At 32.9% G+C, this 17,362-nt stretch overlaps 1 protein-coding gene and 1 long non-coding RNA gene across 15 annotated transcripts in view; one reads left to right on the top strand and one right to left on the bottom strand.

Moving 5' to 3' along the window:
* NLGN1 (neuroligin 1) overlaps positions 1–17,362 on the top strand; it is a 957,494-nt gene that overhangs the window by 444,288 nt on the left and 495,844 nt on the right. The window lies entirely within an intron of this gene.
* LOC120604400 (uncharacterized) overlaps positions 1–17,362 on the bottom strand; it is a 149,911-nt gene that overhangs the window by 29,417 nt on the left and 103,132 nt on the right. For both annotated transcript variants that reach the window (XR_005653324.1, XR_005653323.1), the window contains exon 3: positions 13,692–13,822. This is a non-coding gene — a long non-coding RNA (uncharacterized LOC120604400). The remainder of the gene's footprint in view (positions 1–13,691; positions 13,823–17,362) is intronic.

Below are 17,362 nucleotides of genomic sequence, written 5' to 3' on the forward strand. Positions count from 1 at the left end.
CAACCATATTTCCTTTTTTATGTGTAAGGCTTCACCCACTGATGGTGAAATGCTTTAAAATGGTAGTTGCTCCTCAGATTCAATTGGCCACCATATTTATTCAGTTCTCAGCACATACCTTGTTCTATGCATGTCCTGTGGCACATACGAAAGAAATATGTCCTTAAAAAATAAAACTTTTGCTAGATAATTTTTTCCGATAGTAAAGGGAAAAATATCTGAAATTTTGATTCTGTTTTCCACACATACACAAGGTGAGTTTTCCCAAGTGAATGAAAGATTAGTTTAAAAAAAGACTTCGCTTTTTTTTCACTGGTATTATTTGCCTCTGTGGAGTTAGGAGAATGCCAGTGATGAAATGGGGAGAAATGTTGGATATCGTGCAATTAGAAAACAGTGAATTTTTAAAAATAAAAAACTAGGACCCTTCACCCCTTTAATCATGGCAAAACCAGTTCTTAGATTAGTAATCTATTCAGCTATACTCATAAACCATGATTAAATCCTTGTAATATCCAATAATAAGAATGTCTATTCATTGTTTTATTGTATAAACATGAGAAAATTAAGGGAAACACATGTTTAATACAGTTCTAAATAATCATTTTAAGTAAATTAATTGTACAGTGAGGCTGACAGATATATGTTTTGACTGAGATTGGAATTACTGCAGCTGTCCTATATATACTTAGCTTAATAATATTATGAATTATTATATCACTTGTCATAATGCTTCTTATAATCACTGAAGGGAATTAATCCAAAATAAATCTAATTTTTCTTTTATTTGGATTAACATTTCATAATTTTTTAAACACTTATGATTTCAATGCTGTAACTGGTAACATATCTATTTTTAGTTTTGCTTTTATATGTACCCTTCTAGCCTTTCTAGTTTCATTCAGTTATAATCAAAACTAATAATGATCTAATAATGGATACATAATTAGATCATTATGTATCTAATAATGGTCTAATAATGGATACGTAAATATATTTTTCTTCTCAAAACAGGACATGGCCTTAAAAGTATGGGATGCTTCATTTTAAGAAACACTTTACAAAGCCATACTTCAATACAGATATTTGTATAACTCTAATTTAAAACTTAATGGCAATTTGTGCATGATATAGTTGTATATACATAGATATTTGCAGTAACTTGATTATTTTTTGTAATATATGTTTTTTATTTGGTTTTTATTTCCCTAAATTTGAACAAATGTTTTTCTTTACCTTTCTAAGAGAATGGAGAGATTTAAAAGTAGGTATCCTCTCCATCTTAATTTTATTCTTTATTCTGTCCACCTTACCTGTTTTTCCAGTTCAAAGCCCAAATTTCATGATGATTTATCAAACATGAGCATAAGATAAATGAATCCAAACTAAATGTCACCAATGCAGTTTGAAAATGTACATCCATAAATTTTAGGGCAAATCCAAAATCAACCTGACATTAAGTATGTTAGCTTAGTCTTGTCAGGGTTTTCTCTATGGGTTTGCTTTGACCTAAATTTCTAACCCGATATTCTTATTCAAATGTGTCATGAGGGCAGCCAGATGGCCTGATTTTTCTGGAGCAGCAGTAAAAACTGTTCTGCTTTCTCATGGATTATTTGAAATATGTTGCTCTTGCAGTGAATATAAATATAACTAACTATCTCAGTGGGCTGAGCAGCAGAATGAGAGGTTTAAAGTCACAGATCCAAGTCCTTGTCTCCTGTACTGAGCTGCCTTGTAGCCTCTGTGGCCTTGATTTCTTGGTTTTCATTCTTGAAAATGAGAATTTGTAATATGATAGAGAGTATTTTATGTCCTAAGGTTTTCGGGGAAAAGTAATGTAGAAAGGTATTGGAGTAGCAGCAGGTAATTTTTTGAGGACTGGTTAATAGAGACACTGTGAAGTGCCTCACAAATAATAATGAACTCTCTTCTCTCAGCAGTGGGGAGAAAATTGTCCACCATTGGAAGGTTAGAGGATGGTAAGAAAAGAAAAAGAAAAAAGAACTTGCAGGTCACAAAGGTACTATTTAGTTCACTGGAGCATAATTTATTAAGTGGACTTTTGTGGTAAAAAGAGCTAATTCACCTACCAAACTGAGCAAATTTACATTCTTCTCATCCAAAGGATGAAACTCTGCATAGCTAGTTATTCATCTTTTGGGAAATAACTGGGTAAGATATGGGCAATGGAGTATATCAGCAAAATGAAATGTATTCCCCAAATGCCAAAAACCACAGGCTCCTGGGAAATATGCTAAAATATTATTGTTAATTGTATATCTACAAAAATTCTTGTAAATGTACTCATGTTAATCACTACTGTAGAAGTGCTATATTTCCCCCCTTTTTGTAATATTCCATTTCTTGGAAAAATACAAGGTAATTTTAAAAGCAATCAGAAGAGCCAGAGTAGTTCATTTTAATTAAGCCTTACAAAAAAACCACCTTATTTATTACAGGTGTGAACTCTGGTTAGTGACTTTCTCAAGGTGAGAAAAGATATACCCAGACCTCTGCATTATTGTAATATACTTAGTACTCTACAGGTAGAAAGAAATAAATTCCACCATCATTAAGAAAGCTGAGTGAACAAAACTGAATGGTAGTGATTTATGTTTTCATAATGAGTTTCTTGTGTTGAAGGCAAAACTTCTGTCATATTTTCATGAAGATTTCATAGCATCTCTATATAATGAAATATGTTTTCTCCTCTGATGAGTCCTCTTTAGACAGAAACCTGCATTTGTGTTTTTGGTGTCTAGCTGTTGCCTAAACCTAATCTAGTCTTCGAAATTTCTGTCACATTTATTTTTTGCATGCAAAAGATTTTTCTATAAGTGCTGTAACTGATGTATGCCAGGGCAAGCCACTTATGAATTAGCCAGACATAGAGTGTTAACGTGTATTTGGGAGTGGCGAATAGAAATTTTAAAAACCAGACTTCACAAAGGTGCCAGAAAATCTCATTAAAGTTTATCTAAAGTTTTTCTAAAGCACATAGGCAGAATAATGCCCCCCACTCCTAAGATGTCCATGACCTAATATCTGAAATTTGTGAATATGTTACATTATATGGCAAATGAGACTTTGCAGATGTCATTAAATTAATTATCTTGAGGTGGGGAGATTACGCTGGATTATCTGGGTGGAGCCAGTGTAATCACAAGCATTCTTATAAAAGGGAGGAAGGAGAGTTAGAGTCAGAAGGAAATGTAACAAGGAAGCAGAAGGCAGAATGATGCATCCTTCAGCCAGGTAGCAGGGGCAGCCTTTCAAAACTGGAAGGGACGAGGAAGTAATATTTCTAGGGCCTCCAGAAAGAATGCAACCCTGCTGACACCTTAATTTAGCCCAGGAAACTAATTTAGAACTCCTGACCTCTAGCACTGTCAAATAATACATTTCTGGCATTTTAAACCACTAAAATTTGTGGTAATTTTCTCAACAGAAAACTGATACACAGTTGTTAATCTGACTTTTTAACTTTAGAATACAGAATTCTGAGGTTTAAATGAGAGCACAGTGATTCTGACACAACCTTGAGCCATTTCATCCTTTTCAAATAATAGAACTAGATTATATCTTAGTGATACAAGCCTATTGCACCTGAGTAACTAAAGTCAGAGGAGATAAGTGACCTGCTCAGGGTAACACAGCTTGTTAGCGACAGAGATGAAACTAAATCTGGGGCTCGTAAGGCTCTTAGACAACTGATGAATAATTTCTACCATACTGGCTCCGTTTTATGGTATGAAAATATTTCCCTGCAAAAGGTCAGTGTTTTCAAATGTTATGATAAGGAGCTGGGTTAAAAGTGGATGTGAGGTTGAGGGTATAGGTCACTTCAGAATAAGAATTTATTTATGTCCTGCTAAATTCCAAGATAAGCAATTACAAAATGATTTGCCAAGGCTCCTGCCCTCTTGATATCTGTAAGTTTGGAGGGCAAATATAAGCAAATGTAATTATAATTAATTAATTACTTATAAGAACCAGGTTCTGCAAAGAAGTCTTCAATCGCAATATGCAGGGAATTTTTCTCTAAATCTAATGGTCTCTGAATAAGATGATGACCAAAAAAAGAATTCAGTTTCATCAAGAGATCATTATATGATTTTAAGCTGTTTTTCTTTCTGCAAAGATTTAATAATCACTTTTTATTTTGGGGAAGGATATATATATATATATATGTGTTTTTCAATGTCTTTGGAAACATGCTTGTGTCGATTTTAGAAGCACAGGTTTGTTGATGACACTTCACTGCAATGCCATCAGTTTCTATGGAGACACTAACTATTGTGTAGTTAGGGGGAAAAAAAGACTCCTCCGCTTCCCTGTGGCTTTAAAACTGTTTTTACTTGTTTTCCTATTCCACACATTCAGAAATAAAATTAAAATGATTTTCTTAAGCAATACAATTTGAATGCCAATAGAATTCTTTTATTTCACAAAGACTATGAACATTTACAAATTAAATACTGTCCAACAGAAAACTCGATCTTCCTTGACCATCTCATTCTAATGGAGAAGATAATGTTTTCTCTGTGTGGCTTATAAATCTAAATTTTTGAGCATTATATGAAGTTTCTTTTTTTAAAATAACTTCTACATTAAACACTACCAATAACTTCAACTTCGGTCTTTTGTACAACTGTGACATGTAGATAACTTTCATTTTTATTAACTGGAGTTATATTTGCATGCTAGTAGCAAAGTACCCTTTGTAGAACCAAATTAGTACAAAGCTATATGAAAGAACAAATCTTTTCTACTTAGAAGAGGTATAGCAAGTCTATCTAATAAAGAAATGCTACATTAGTGTTTGTTTCCTGGATTCTGATGGGTCCATCCTCTTCCTTTGCATCATTTGTTTTAAATACTTAAAAAAAAAAAAAAATAGTGAATGACAGACAGGATTCCTTGGTCTGATTTCCCTTTTTACATTGGCTTTATTTACTGGTTGGGCCTTTTAATTCATTCTAATTTCTCCTTAAACTAGGATTCTCTGCCCCACACTAAGGTTGTTTTTTTTTTTAAGTTCTACAAACTACTGAATTACATACATATCAGTAAATACTACAGTTGGCAAAAGCTTAAAACCATTTAAAAAAAACAAACAAAAAAACCCACTCCTGAATTCATATATTCAAGTGCATTTTAACATCAGTTAAATGTTAAGTGTTAACAGTGAATCCATGGGGATAGTGTCATATTTTGCAGTTTAAGTACTTTTAAGTAGCACAAGGTCTTTCAACATTATTAGCACAGAATATTGAACCCCACCAGAAATATGGGATTCGTCATTAAATTTAGAGGCTTCTTTATCTCTCTCAGTCTAATCATGTGTGCAGAAGACTAATTGTTAATGGCATGGTCTTTATTGCTCATGGCTTTCTTTTATTTTAAATGGAATGGTCTGCTTTGTGAGAAATAATTAGGTTTTATTGGCCTACCTGCATAGAGGCTTTTGTTGAATGTCTTATGGTTTTGCCAATTCAAATACTGAGAGCAATTAGAGGCTGTGGTGAAACTGTTCCTTAAATCACACACATATTGTGTTATTGCCTGCTTTTTATTTTTTACCTGCAGTAGCAGATGCAGAAGCTTCAATTACTTATGAGTACTCAGAATAATTGTTAGCCAATGCAAAAACTCGGTTTGGGAGTCACAAGCTAGGGAGAGAAACAAATTATATAAATCTGGCACATGACAGTGTCCTGATGTCTGACATAGTCCCTGAAATAATTATGTTTTCAATTGTGGAAGAACAAGTCTTTATCCATTCTCTAAAGTGAATAGTAATTTCATTATTTAAAAAGATAGTCAGAATTGGCCGAATTGTAGTCTTTTAGTATGTACAGATTTGTTAAATGAGAATAATTTTTTGCTTCCTATAGTCAGCTGGGAGTTATTTGTTGCTCAGTGAGGTAAATATTAGGGACACTTTTCAAAAGTGCTCATAACAATTGTAACAATCATTTTATTTCTGAGAGAATTCAATTTGTATGATGAGTCAGAGACTCCACTGGTAAGATCTGATAGTATTATATAAAATATTGCAAGTTTTAATAGCTTTTAAGAGAAATTCATGTTATGATGGAAAATTTTGCTGAATTATTTTGGTCACTGCCTATTTACTTTCTCTATGACACAGAAGCACTCAATGAGATTACTGTTAATAATTTAATAATGATGAAAATCACTTTTTTTTTCTATGTTAGAATTGCCCTATAAACTGCATGTTACCTTGGAATTATTTATCCAATAATGATAACGTGTTTGTATTCACTCTTACTAAAACTCTTTCAAGTGACAGTAAACTCTACGTGTATACCATTTCATTTGACCTCAACTTAACAGTGTTTGACCTCTCTGTATCTTCAACATGTTAGCTTGTTATCATTTGCTCAGAGAATTCTACTCCTGCTACCATAGAATCAATAACAGGGTACTTTAAATTTTGACAATTTACTTTAGTGAACAATTATTCTGCATAGGCTTTTTACCATTCTAATTGACAAGCCATCTTCACTCAAATTTATAATGTCAGGAATTATCAGCCTCCAAAGGTACTGACAACCTTAGACATATGCATGCACAAATCGATATTATTTTTCAACTAATATTTTTTGAAAACATTTTTTATTTACTTAAATAATAGAAGCTAGTGGCAAACCTGAGCTAAATTTGAAAAATGTCATATGAAGTTGCAGAATACACAGTGAAATAAACTGGTGGAGGTTGGGTAGGCCTGCCATTTTTCATATTAAGAAATAGGTCATTGTGAAAATGTTTTCATAGTAACCCCTGGTACTAAGATGTTTATTTTCTAATTTTAAAAATATTCTTCTCCTGACTAAAGGAAGAAACAGGAAAATACTTTTATATTACCTGGCAGATTCATTTTGCGTAACAGATTTCAGACAGGCAAAAATACGTATTGTTGCTTCGAAGCATATCTTAGATTTTTGAAATCTTAAGAAGGGTTTAAAGTTGTATAAGAAATTGGCTAATAAAATACTGTTGAAAGATTATTTGAGGGTGTGTTTCTTTTTATTGAAAAGAGATGAAGAAAATAGAAATCCAAGAATAACTTTAGCAGGTAGAAAGTTTTACTTGAAATAATCTGACTTTTTTGGTCATAAAAACAAATGCAATAATTATTTTGTTGTCACGGGGAAAACAGCATATTTGTGCATTTTTTCCCCTTAAATGTGAGAGTATCTATCATTGAGAGCATAATTCTTTAAACCTGTTTGTGCTGTTTTGGACATTTTGGCCAGAAAAACACCTCCTTTGTATTCAAAGTACTTAGGGCTTATAAAATTTAGTTGTAGTACTGCTCTTTTGTGATCTCCAGAAGATCAAACATGACCAAGGAAAACATTCCAAATAGAGTTGAGATTATTTGAGTAATTTACCCCTTATGTGCAATAGGCTTTGGGCAGACTTATGTGTTAGTAGTTATAATAACTTATGATAATTAAATTTAAAATAATTAAGCAGGTATAATTTGCATACTCCTTGCAAACCTTGAAATAGTTTTAGTGTTAAATAAAATGTAAAAGTTCTTTGTAATTCTATTTTCAGAGATAAATATTGTTTATGTTTGTGATTTGGTTTATGATTTGCTTATGATCCATACTCTTTATGCATATGTCAGTGTATTTTATGTACTTAAATGGAGGCATTCTGCTTTTACTGTCCATCATTTGCTCTCTTCACTTTACAGTATAATGAGGATTTGTTAATACATATAGCTTTATCACTTTTTAGCAATAAATATGCTCTAATTTATTTGAACAATTCCATAAGGTTAAGATTTGAACTCTTTTCAAATTTTCTGTATTAGAAACACTACCACAATAAATATTATTATTTGTATATCTTTATGGAGTTGTTTAATTATCTCCTTCATAGGGGCTCCTGGAGTTAAATTTGCTGATTCAAAGGTGTTTAGGCAGCTAATACTATTTTACACTCCCACCATCAGCATATGAAAATATGGGTTTCCATATCTCTTAGTAACACTGTTCTTGATCTTTTCTGTTCTGTGATGCTCTGATAGGTTAAAATATATCTGATTTTTTAAAAAATCTGCTGCCCTTGTTATTGGTAGGTTGGTCTTCTTTTCAGCTCTCGGCTTTAGCAGGTATTACCAAATCTATAAATATAGATCATATAGATATAGAGGTAGATATAGACATACTTAGAGATATAGTTACAATTATAGTTGTAAACATGGATGCAGATATAGGCAAAGCTTGTGCATGTGTGCGCATGTACACACACAAACACACACCCACACATGCACTTTTCTCATCACAAACCTTTGCTCATGCTGTTTCACCTAGAAGAAAACTTCGATTTTTCCTTATATACCTTATTCATGCTGGAAAGCTGAATTCATATTCCACTATCTATATTAAGCCATTGCTATTTTTGATTGCTCCTCTCAGAAATCTTTTTTTTCCTCCTTAGAGTGTCTATAAAGTGACTTGCACTCCTCTGGGATACTTATCCTATTCTCTTTAATTTGACTTAGGCATATCTCAGCTTCAGAATTAGTAGGTAAGCTCCCTGTTTGCAGGAGCTATGTCTTACTCATCTTGTATCCTTCACAGATACCTTTCATCTGGCAATATTTATTGATTTGGGAAAGGTAATAAGCAGCATTGTATATTTCTGAATTTCCATTGTTGCCTATCACAAAAGGTATGATTTTAGAGAATTATAGTGTTCTAGAAAAGAACATGGGATTTAGAGTGAGAATTTGCCACTTAATTGCTGTGTAACTTTGGGGATGTTCTTCATCTGCTCTGAACCGCAGTTTACTTCATTTGTGCAATGAAGATAATAACATATTTTACAAATAGTAATGAATAAACAAGATAATAATTTGATGAGTGCTTTTTAAATTTTTCTATGAACGAATATTATTATTATGGCAAAGATGTAAATTTTTTTGTCAATACAAAGTAAATAAGAAGACTGACACCCCTTTTTCTGATTAGTACCCAATGATGTGAATCTCAAGTATGTGAATAGATAACAAGATTCCACATGTAAATGTTAGGACCATATGCATCCATCAGAAATTGTTTAGTAAAAGCAGACGGAAAAATCGACTCACAAATGGGGCTATACTCTCTTTCCTGTGTGATAGAATAGTTAATGACGAAATCTAATTAAGAAACTGAAAAATTATCACATACCTGCTGCCAATACTAAACCCAATGGACTGTGAGATAGGAATATGGTTACACTTAAAAATTACCTCACTGTTGAATATTAAGGTGATTTTTTGTTGCCTATACTTAGAAATAAAACAACCCTCGCAATTACATTTTATAATTTGTTATTGGTTCAAAAATTAATGACTTTTACTGTACTAAATGGATCACAGGTGACAAAGCACTGTTTTAATTAACAGTGCCAGGTAAAACTCCTTACAGTCAGACTGAATTTATATTAGCAATTATATAAGAAATTATATTTTGATCATCACAGTTTTATACTGAGGTTAAGAGTACTAATCATATACAGTCCTGCCCTTAAGGTTTGTGTGGTGTGGACAAATATATAAAGATTGTAAAATAAGTTAAACTCTTAATTATGTTCTTCTATCATATATTGATAAATATACTTTCATAATGACCTAGAGGTCCAGGTTTGAATATAGAATTTTTCAACTCTTGGACTTTCACATCACATCTTGGCTGAAGAACAGGCCCTTCATTTGTTGCCTGATTCATTACCTTCCCACTCCCAGCTTAGAGCTGCAACACAAAGGATTTTGTATTCTGCCTCTAGTGAATCATATTTCTAAGCCCCTCAATACCATCTTCCAGCTTCAGAAGGCTATATAATGGCCAACTTTCTGGTCTAGATTTAGGGATACACATACTAGTAAGTATTCTTCCTTCAGGAGGATAGACCAAGGAAGAGGTCTGCACAGGCCCTGGAATAGGCTCAGGATCATTAGGGCAGGAAATGGCAGAGTCTTGGGTACCTGGAGAATGGTGTAGAAAAGTTACTGTAAACTGAAGGTGAGCCCATCCATTTGGCCCTGCAGACTCTTTGTTCTCTCTCTGAGGAGTGCAGGATGGCGGGGAGTCATAGTGAGACTGTGTAAATTACAGGGCCAAGGGACCCACCTCACGTGGATCTAGGGGTGTTGATGATCATACATTAGCACTTGAATATATTTCAGAGATGTTAATTATATAATGGTACAAACATCTCAATGATCATTATACCTACCAAAATACACTGATTTTAAATTATATACACTTTAGAAAAAAACAAAGCTTCATATTAAGCCAAAGCATTATTCAGTATATTAATTTTCTTTTAACAAGTTTCTCAAGAACGTTAGTTCTATTGTGTTGTGGTATTGTTTCTTTTTTAACATATTTGTTGGTCATGTAGTTATTGAGAAATCTAGTTTCTACATGTCAAAGACAAACTATACCAAATAATTTAAACATAGATACAACTACAACCATGAGTATATGCACCAATATGAGTCTAGGTATTTGTCTATCAGGATGAATAACTAATCTTGTATACTGTACAAAATTAAAAGAAACATTAGAAGCATAGGCACCAAATTGTTAACAATGGCTTCATTGGGGATGGAGTCTACATTTTTAAAACTTTTTGTATGTTTTCAGTACTTTTGTAATATTTTTAAAACTAAGACCATACAATAGACTTTAAAGGTATAAATACCTAATGTAATACTTACATGTTAATTCGAAAGTATTGCCCATCTAAATTAATTTTGCTTTCATGCCATGCTAAACTGGTGATGGATATATCTTTAATTAAATATGAAATTCAGTAGATACAACTAATTATGGATTTTTTTCAAATATTTAATGAATGAATATATATTTAATCTGATACTGCAAGAAAATTAAAATGAACATACCAAAAGATACAGCAAATATTAGTCTTACATAAAAACAAAAAGAACCAACAAGGTACCTAGCTTTCCTTTCTTGACTTCTTTAGAACTCTATAGGTTCTAGAATCTTAGTACTGCCATGTTTGACATTTCATTTAATACTCTATTGTTAGCTGTATTTCTACTCATATTAAAGACAAAAAAAAAATTGCATGGATTTCCCAAGATCGATGCATGCATTTGTTTCTTACTTAACTGTCTAGCACAGTCTAATTTTTCAGCATTTAAATATCTAAACTAAGTTTAAAATGCAATGTTTCTGAATTAATTCCAATTTTTGCCTATTGTCATATTGTTTAAAAGTAATTTGATTTTCTAAAACATTGTTTATGAACATTCTCTAAGTCTATGCCTGCAATGACTGTTGAATGCCTCACAAAAAACCAAATGTAATATCTCTGATAGCAGGACTTTTGTTAAATTAATGAAACCTCAATATTAAATTTTTAATTGCATCTGTAAATTTTTTTTGTTAGCTGAGGATCTTTTAACAATGAAGTCGCTTTTTACCTGAGACACTTTAGAGGTATTATTACATACTCTTGGAGTCCTCTAATACAGGCTTAGCAAACTCAAAAGTATAACAAGAACCAGTCAAGTACCATGAGAAGGTTAATTGTTTAGTTCATGAAAAAACAGGGACTTGTGATTGACCTGCGTTGACCTGGGAGTGAAAATACCTCTTAAAGTCATTCAAGTTAGGACTGTTTTAAAATACTGTGCCAGTGAAACTAAACACTTTCATGGGTAAGATTTGAGTATCTGCTATGAGTTTGAGACTCTAGAACCCAAATCATCCAATATTATACATATTTGTTTTTCAATATTTGCACAAATAGTCAAGGAGGTCCATAGAGCATCATATTCTAAATTGAAGAAACAGAAAAAATCAAGAGATGCATACTTTCTTAGGAGGAATAATAGTACTGATTTTATGATGGGTACCTAGTTTTGTTTAGCTAATTCTAGCTATCCTTTTAGATTTAAATGATTCAGGATAATATTTCACAGGTATCACAATTTAGATGTTTTCTGGTTAAGAGTCAACAATATGCTAGCTAGTTTGTTTTTTGATGACACTGAGAGAAAAATCAGAGTGTAACTTGCTTTTCAGGTCAGGGAGGCAAAGGGCAATCTCCCAAGTCAAACATGGAGCGTGAAGAAAAGATGTCTCCCAATGAAACATTTACTGTTAAAGCTACCACTTACTGCATGCCATTTGTGTCTCTTTTGCTAATACAAGAGGGCAGCAAGGCATATTATTTTCATATTTTTTGGTTCAGGTCAGTCAAAGGGTTAAAAGAAAAGTGGAGGCTAAAGGGACTTGTCTTTGTGGGAAGGGAGTGGGTGGTCTCCATGATTCTTAACTTTTACCTGCTCTTAGGAGTACCCACTAAGTATGATGGCTTCTTATGCTTGTTATTAGAATTGGCCTACCAGGTTATTGTTGAGTCCCATGAAATGGCAGCCTAGCTACCCAAGGAGGTAAACTTAGAGCCTAGAACCTGACTAGCAAAGAGGCTGTCTGGATGCTACCCAACATACTGAGCAACAGCCCTTTATATTTCCTCAGAGGAGCAACAGAATTTGTTCCAGGTTTGGAGTGGCACTGAGATAAAGGCAAACCACTCAGCAAGTCAAAGAGTAAGCAATAAAAAACTGGGAGGGCACACAGCAATATTGGTTACTCTACTTTAGAATCTGACATTAGTTAAGAACCACAGTGTGTTCTTTGTTTTCTGCTTTTAGGTAGCTTTAAAAAGTAAACTGAAAATGGATCATGAAGTACATTCTCTGCCTCTGCTTAATAATAATTTAGAAAAAATGTAACACATGCTAGCCACTCTGTTGAATGATTTTTGTCAGTTTATTTAATTCTTTCAGTGAAGTAGTATTATACTTAGATTTCCAGATGAGGAAACTGAAATTTAGAGAAGGTGGCATGCTTGCTTTGGAACACTCAGCCAGTAAATAAAAGAAGAGGAATTCAAACCCATGTCTGTTGAATTTCAAGACCTAAGTTAGCCATTCTTTATTAGCTATGAATGAGCTAGCTATGGTTAAGATTCTTAACCGCTAAGCTTGTCTACACATTTAGCACAATGCTTAAAATTTGGACTCTAGGCAAAGCTGCCTCAGCTCAGATCCTGCTCCACCGCCTACTATTTGTATGACCTTGAGGAGTTACTTAATTTTTTTTGAACGCAAGTTTTCTTACTGTAAAATGAGAATACTAATAGAATTTAATTCCTAGGGGTATCATTAATATTAAATGAGTTAATACATTGAAAGTGCTCAGACCAAATGGTACTTAGCCCAAGTGAGTGCTCCATAAATAGCAGTCATTAGTGCTATCTTTATTAGTACTATTACTATTATTAAATACCACCAATCCCACAAGTAAGGACTAAACAATAGCCTTATAAATACATAATTGAAACATTGTTTTAACTTGAGGTATTAAAATTTAATCTTTTAAAGAGTTAATTTTAACAGTTGAAACAGGCTAGAAAAGGGAGAGAGAAATATAGAATAACAAGGCAAAAATGATAAAGAGAGAGACAGACAGACATGGAGGAAGAAATAGTGAGAGACGTACACAGCAGCGGCCTGGTTGGAGATGACGATAAACTTAAAGACGAAGAGGCAAATAGACATTCCAAGAGACTGTTCATCAAGTTATACAATTAGCTTGTAATTTCAAATGAACTATTACCTTAAACGAAGTTGTATTTTCTTAATTCTGGACAGACACCAAAATATCTGTCTTGTATTTATTCTGTTGGAGTCTGAAATGAAGCTTTCCAAAAAATAGCTGTCATAGTATCAACTGGGCATTCTGTGATACTGTGGAATCAGAAGAAAGAACAGAAGATAGGCATCAAATAAATAAAAATTGAGAAAATAAATACTCGATCAGTATTCTCTTGACTCGGTAAAATATCACACTGTCTGGATTTACAAATTACAGAGACACGTACCTTCATAACTTGGTTTTGATTTGTTTTTAAAATCAACTTTATTTTTTCTTTATTCAAGGAGAGCAAAATGTTAATGAGTTAGTGCAATGGAAGAGTAGAACAGTTGAGGAAAGGGAAAAGGTAGCACAGCTGTTAGCTTTTTTATATCTTCAAATGTTGTGCTCTGGCCACTGATAATGGCCCTTCTTTCTTTTTGAAAAAAATAATGTTATTTTTATTTTTAAAATTATAATCACCCTGTTGTCTGTGGCCAGATTGCCTGACACTGAATCCCAACTTCACCACTTACTCTATGGCTGACTTTGGACAATTATTTGACCTTTCTGTATTTTTCATCTTTCAAGTGGGATTAATATATGCAAAATATTTAGAATAATGTCTTATGCCTATCTATACTCAATAAATGTTAACTATTAGCAGTAGCTATTAGGTACGTGATTATATCATTTAGCTTACTGTCTATAAAACCAGTCACATATGTACCCACGAGATATTATAAAAATGCTTCAATGATACTTTGCTTCATATATGCCTTTATTCTTAAAGAGTTGCTTTTTATGTTTTGCTCCCTCCTACCAAGTTAGAAATGGTCAAGGATACAGAGATAAAAGAGAAAGATGAAGGAACAACTAAACTAAAGAAAGGAAGGATAAATGTTTGAATGCAAAAATAATGGAAATATATTTGCTATTCTACATTATTAAAAAATAATGTCTTTTTATGATATTAACTTGTTAAGATTTAAATTACAGCATTGCATTGGTTATAATGATTGTTTATAACAAAATCTTTTTAAACGCTTATATTTTTCATGTTTTATTGCCAGCTCAGCCTACTCTATCTTGGAAGTAGGAATGCAACTATTGACAACTCTAGGTATATAAACTTTCATTCGCTTATTTATCTTTGTTAAGCATATTTTAAAAAGTGGCATTTAAGAAAATGAGCTCTGGGATCAAATCAATGTTCAAAATTTATTTCTATCACTAATAGCTACAACCTTAGTTAACCTCACGTTTCTTGATTTCCTCATCTGAAAAAAGGGGCCAATGATAGTGTTTATCACAAAGATAGTTGTGAAATTAATTGGATTAATGCAAATAAAGAGCTGAGAACTGTGTCTGACACCATGTTTGCATTTTATAATTATAACTATTATTATAGGATATTGATCTTTAGGCTAGGAGGGTCAATGATGAGAAAGATGCCATTCTTGGTCCAAAGCAGATTGCAAGTCAGTTAGAGGAGACCAAAGAGTAAATAGGCTCTTATAATACAGTATGGTAATTGTTCTCCAGTGGATACAAGTACCTATAGGTTGCTGCTAGACAAAGAGTAATGAGAACTCATTCGTTTTAAGGAGCAAAGGGTGCCTTTCTGGAAAAAGCAATCTGTGAACTGCATTCTGAGAAAATGAGATTTATCCTGAGAAGCGAGTGGGGAAGGAATCAAAAGTTGAGGGGACTGCATGTTCTCAGAATACTTTTGAGAAAGTACAAATTGTTTAGTATTGCTGGAGAAAAACGTGGGAGTTGGCTGAGGGGAGTGGAAGAATTGATAGGAGATAAAGAAAAAAGTGAGTAGGGGTAAGATCAGAAGGGGTTTGTCGTGAGTGTTAGGGAGGTTCAACTTCCAAGGATTCCATAGGCTACTCACATGATGAGACTTAAACTTTAAAAGACTACTCTTTTCTTCACTTTGGTACAACATAGAGAGCAGATAGAGGAAGGCAATTTCCGGAGGCAGGCAGCTTATTTGGAGGAACTTGGTAAAATCCAGTCAGGAGGTCATAGTAGCCCCCCAAAAAGTGCACGACAGTAGGATGAGAGAGAAGTGGATGGATTCTATTCAGGTGGAATCAAAAAAACTTGAAGTTTCCTCACTTTTTAAAAATGGAATATAGGCCTTCTCTTAAATGATTATTTTATACCCATTTTTCATTTATTTCCTAAGTATCAATCTGGACACTGCAATTTGTTTTTGTCCAATAAGAACTTATAGCACTCATGTTTGATGGCCTTCATATATGCATTGGTCATACATAATTCCACAACTGTCATATAGAATATTTCTACTTGAAATTTGTTAAGTCCATGGCTCCAGCACCAAGGGAATAACAAGCAAATAAATATGCCACTTTTTTTCTCCTTGTTCTATAAGTGATGAGTAATTTTCTCATCACTTTTTAATAATCTCATTTATTAAAGAGCTTTAACATTTGAGGGTCTTGGTTGGCACTATTAAAGAATAAAAATAGCAAATAGGGACTAAGCGAGCTATTTCTCTGTGTCAAGAGAAAGATTTTATATACTTTTTATTACAAAATGGACTTCAGTTTTCTCTTCATTTTCTGCCATTTGAACAGCATATAGAAGTTCTTATTATGATTCCTGATATTACATTGCTGAGAAAAACTAAATTACTTAAATAGAAATTTATTAGTTGGGAATATATAAAGTATTTCCCATATTGCTTTGGTTGATAATTTAAATGAAAAAAAAAAATCCTTGTTCTGTTCACTCTGTCTTTTATGCCATGATACTAGAAAACCAGGATTTCAGACTTATTTTTTAAAATTTAATTCTTTATTTAGATTTTGATTAATGTTTTTTGACTCATGAACAAAAAGCGTTTAAATAAAGAGTTCTATTTTAAATTATATTAAAATATATTTGAAAGATTTTAAAAGTGCCTAATAAACATATTTACGGTAGCTAGATATATTCATAAAACAATTCTATCATTAATATAAAAAGCTTTGAGTTATTTCACAAAACAAAATTGATCAAGTCTACAACTTCATTGGTTTCCTGTCAAAACTGGCTATATACAAGGGCTAGTAGAGACAATAAATTTGAAGTTTTAGAAAAAGGATTTAAAAAAGCTAATCTTTATAGACATTTCTAATTTCTGAATTTAAAGAGAATATTTTTTTATTTTCTGAAAAGATTGTTCATCATATATTTTGTAGATATACTAATTTTAACCAAATACATGAGTGCTTGTCAATAGGATGACTTTTCACTTATTTATAATATATACCATATATGCATAATGTCCGCATTTCAATTTAAAGTACCATATACATATAATATAAGACAGTAACTCATTTAAACTCCAGTTTCTCTCTTATAGTAGTCTCAGTGCTGCTAAGATATAGTGGCAGCAGAGTCTTAGCCTCCCGAAGACCTTGGGATCACACCCCTTTGGAGCTCATCAGAGCCCATTCAGGTTTATCGCGAGGGGTCACTTGATTCACTGCCTGATACTCCTTCTTTCAGGGCAGCTGAACGCACAACTTCAGCAAGACACCCAACTCCTGCTGGCTTGAGAAAAGTGTTATTTTAATGATGATTATAATGAGCTTTAGTGTTGCTGGGAGCTAAATGTATCCTCAAGTCCAAGA

The sequence above is a fragment of the Pteropus medius genome, unplaced genomic scaffold (genome assembly GCF_902729225.1).
Source record: "Pteropus medius unplaced genomic scaffold, Ma_sr-lr_union100, whole genome shotgun sequence".
Lineage (NCBI taxonomy): Eukaryota > Metazoa > Chordata > Mammalia > Chiroptera > Pteropodidae > Pteropus > Pteropus medius.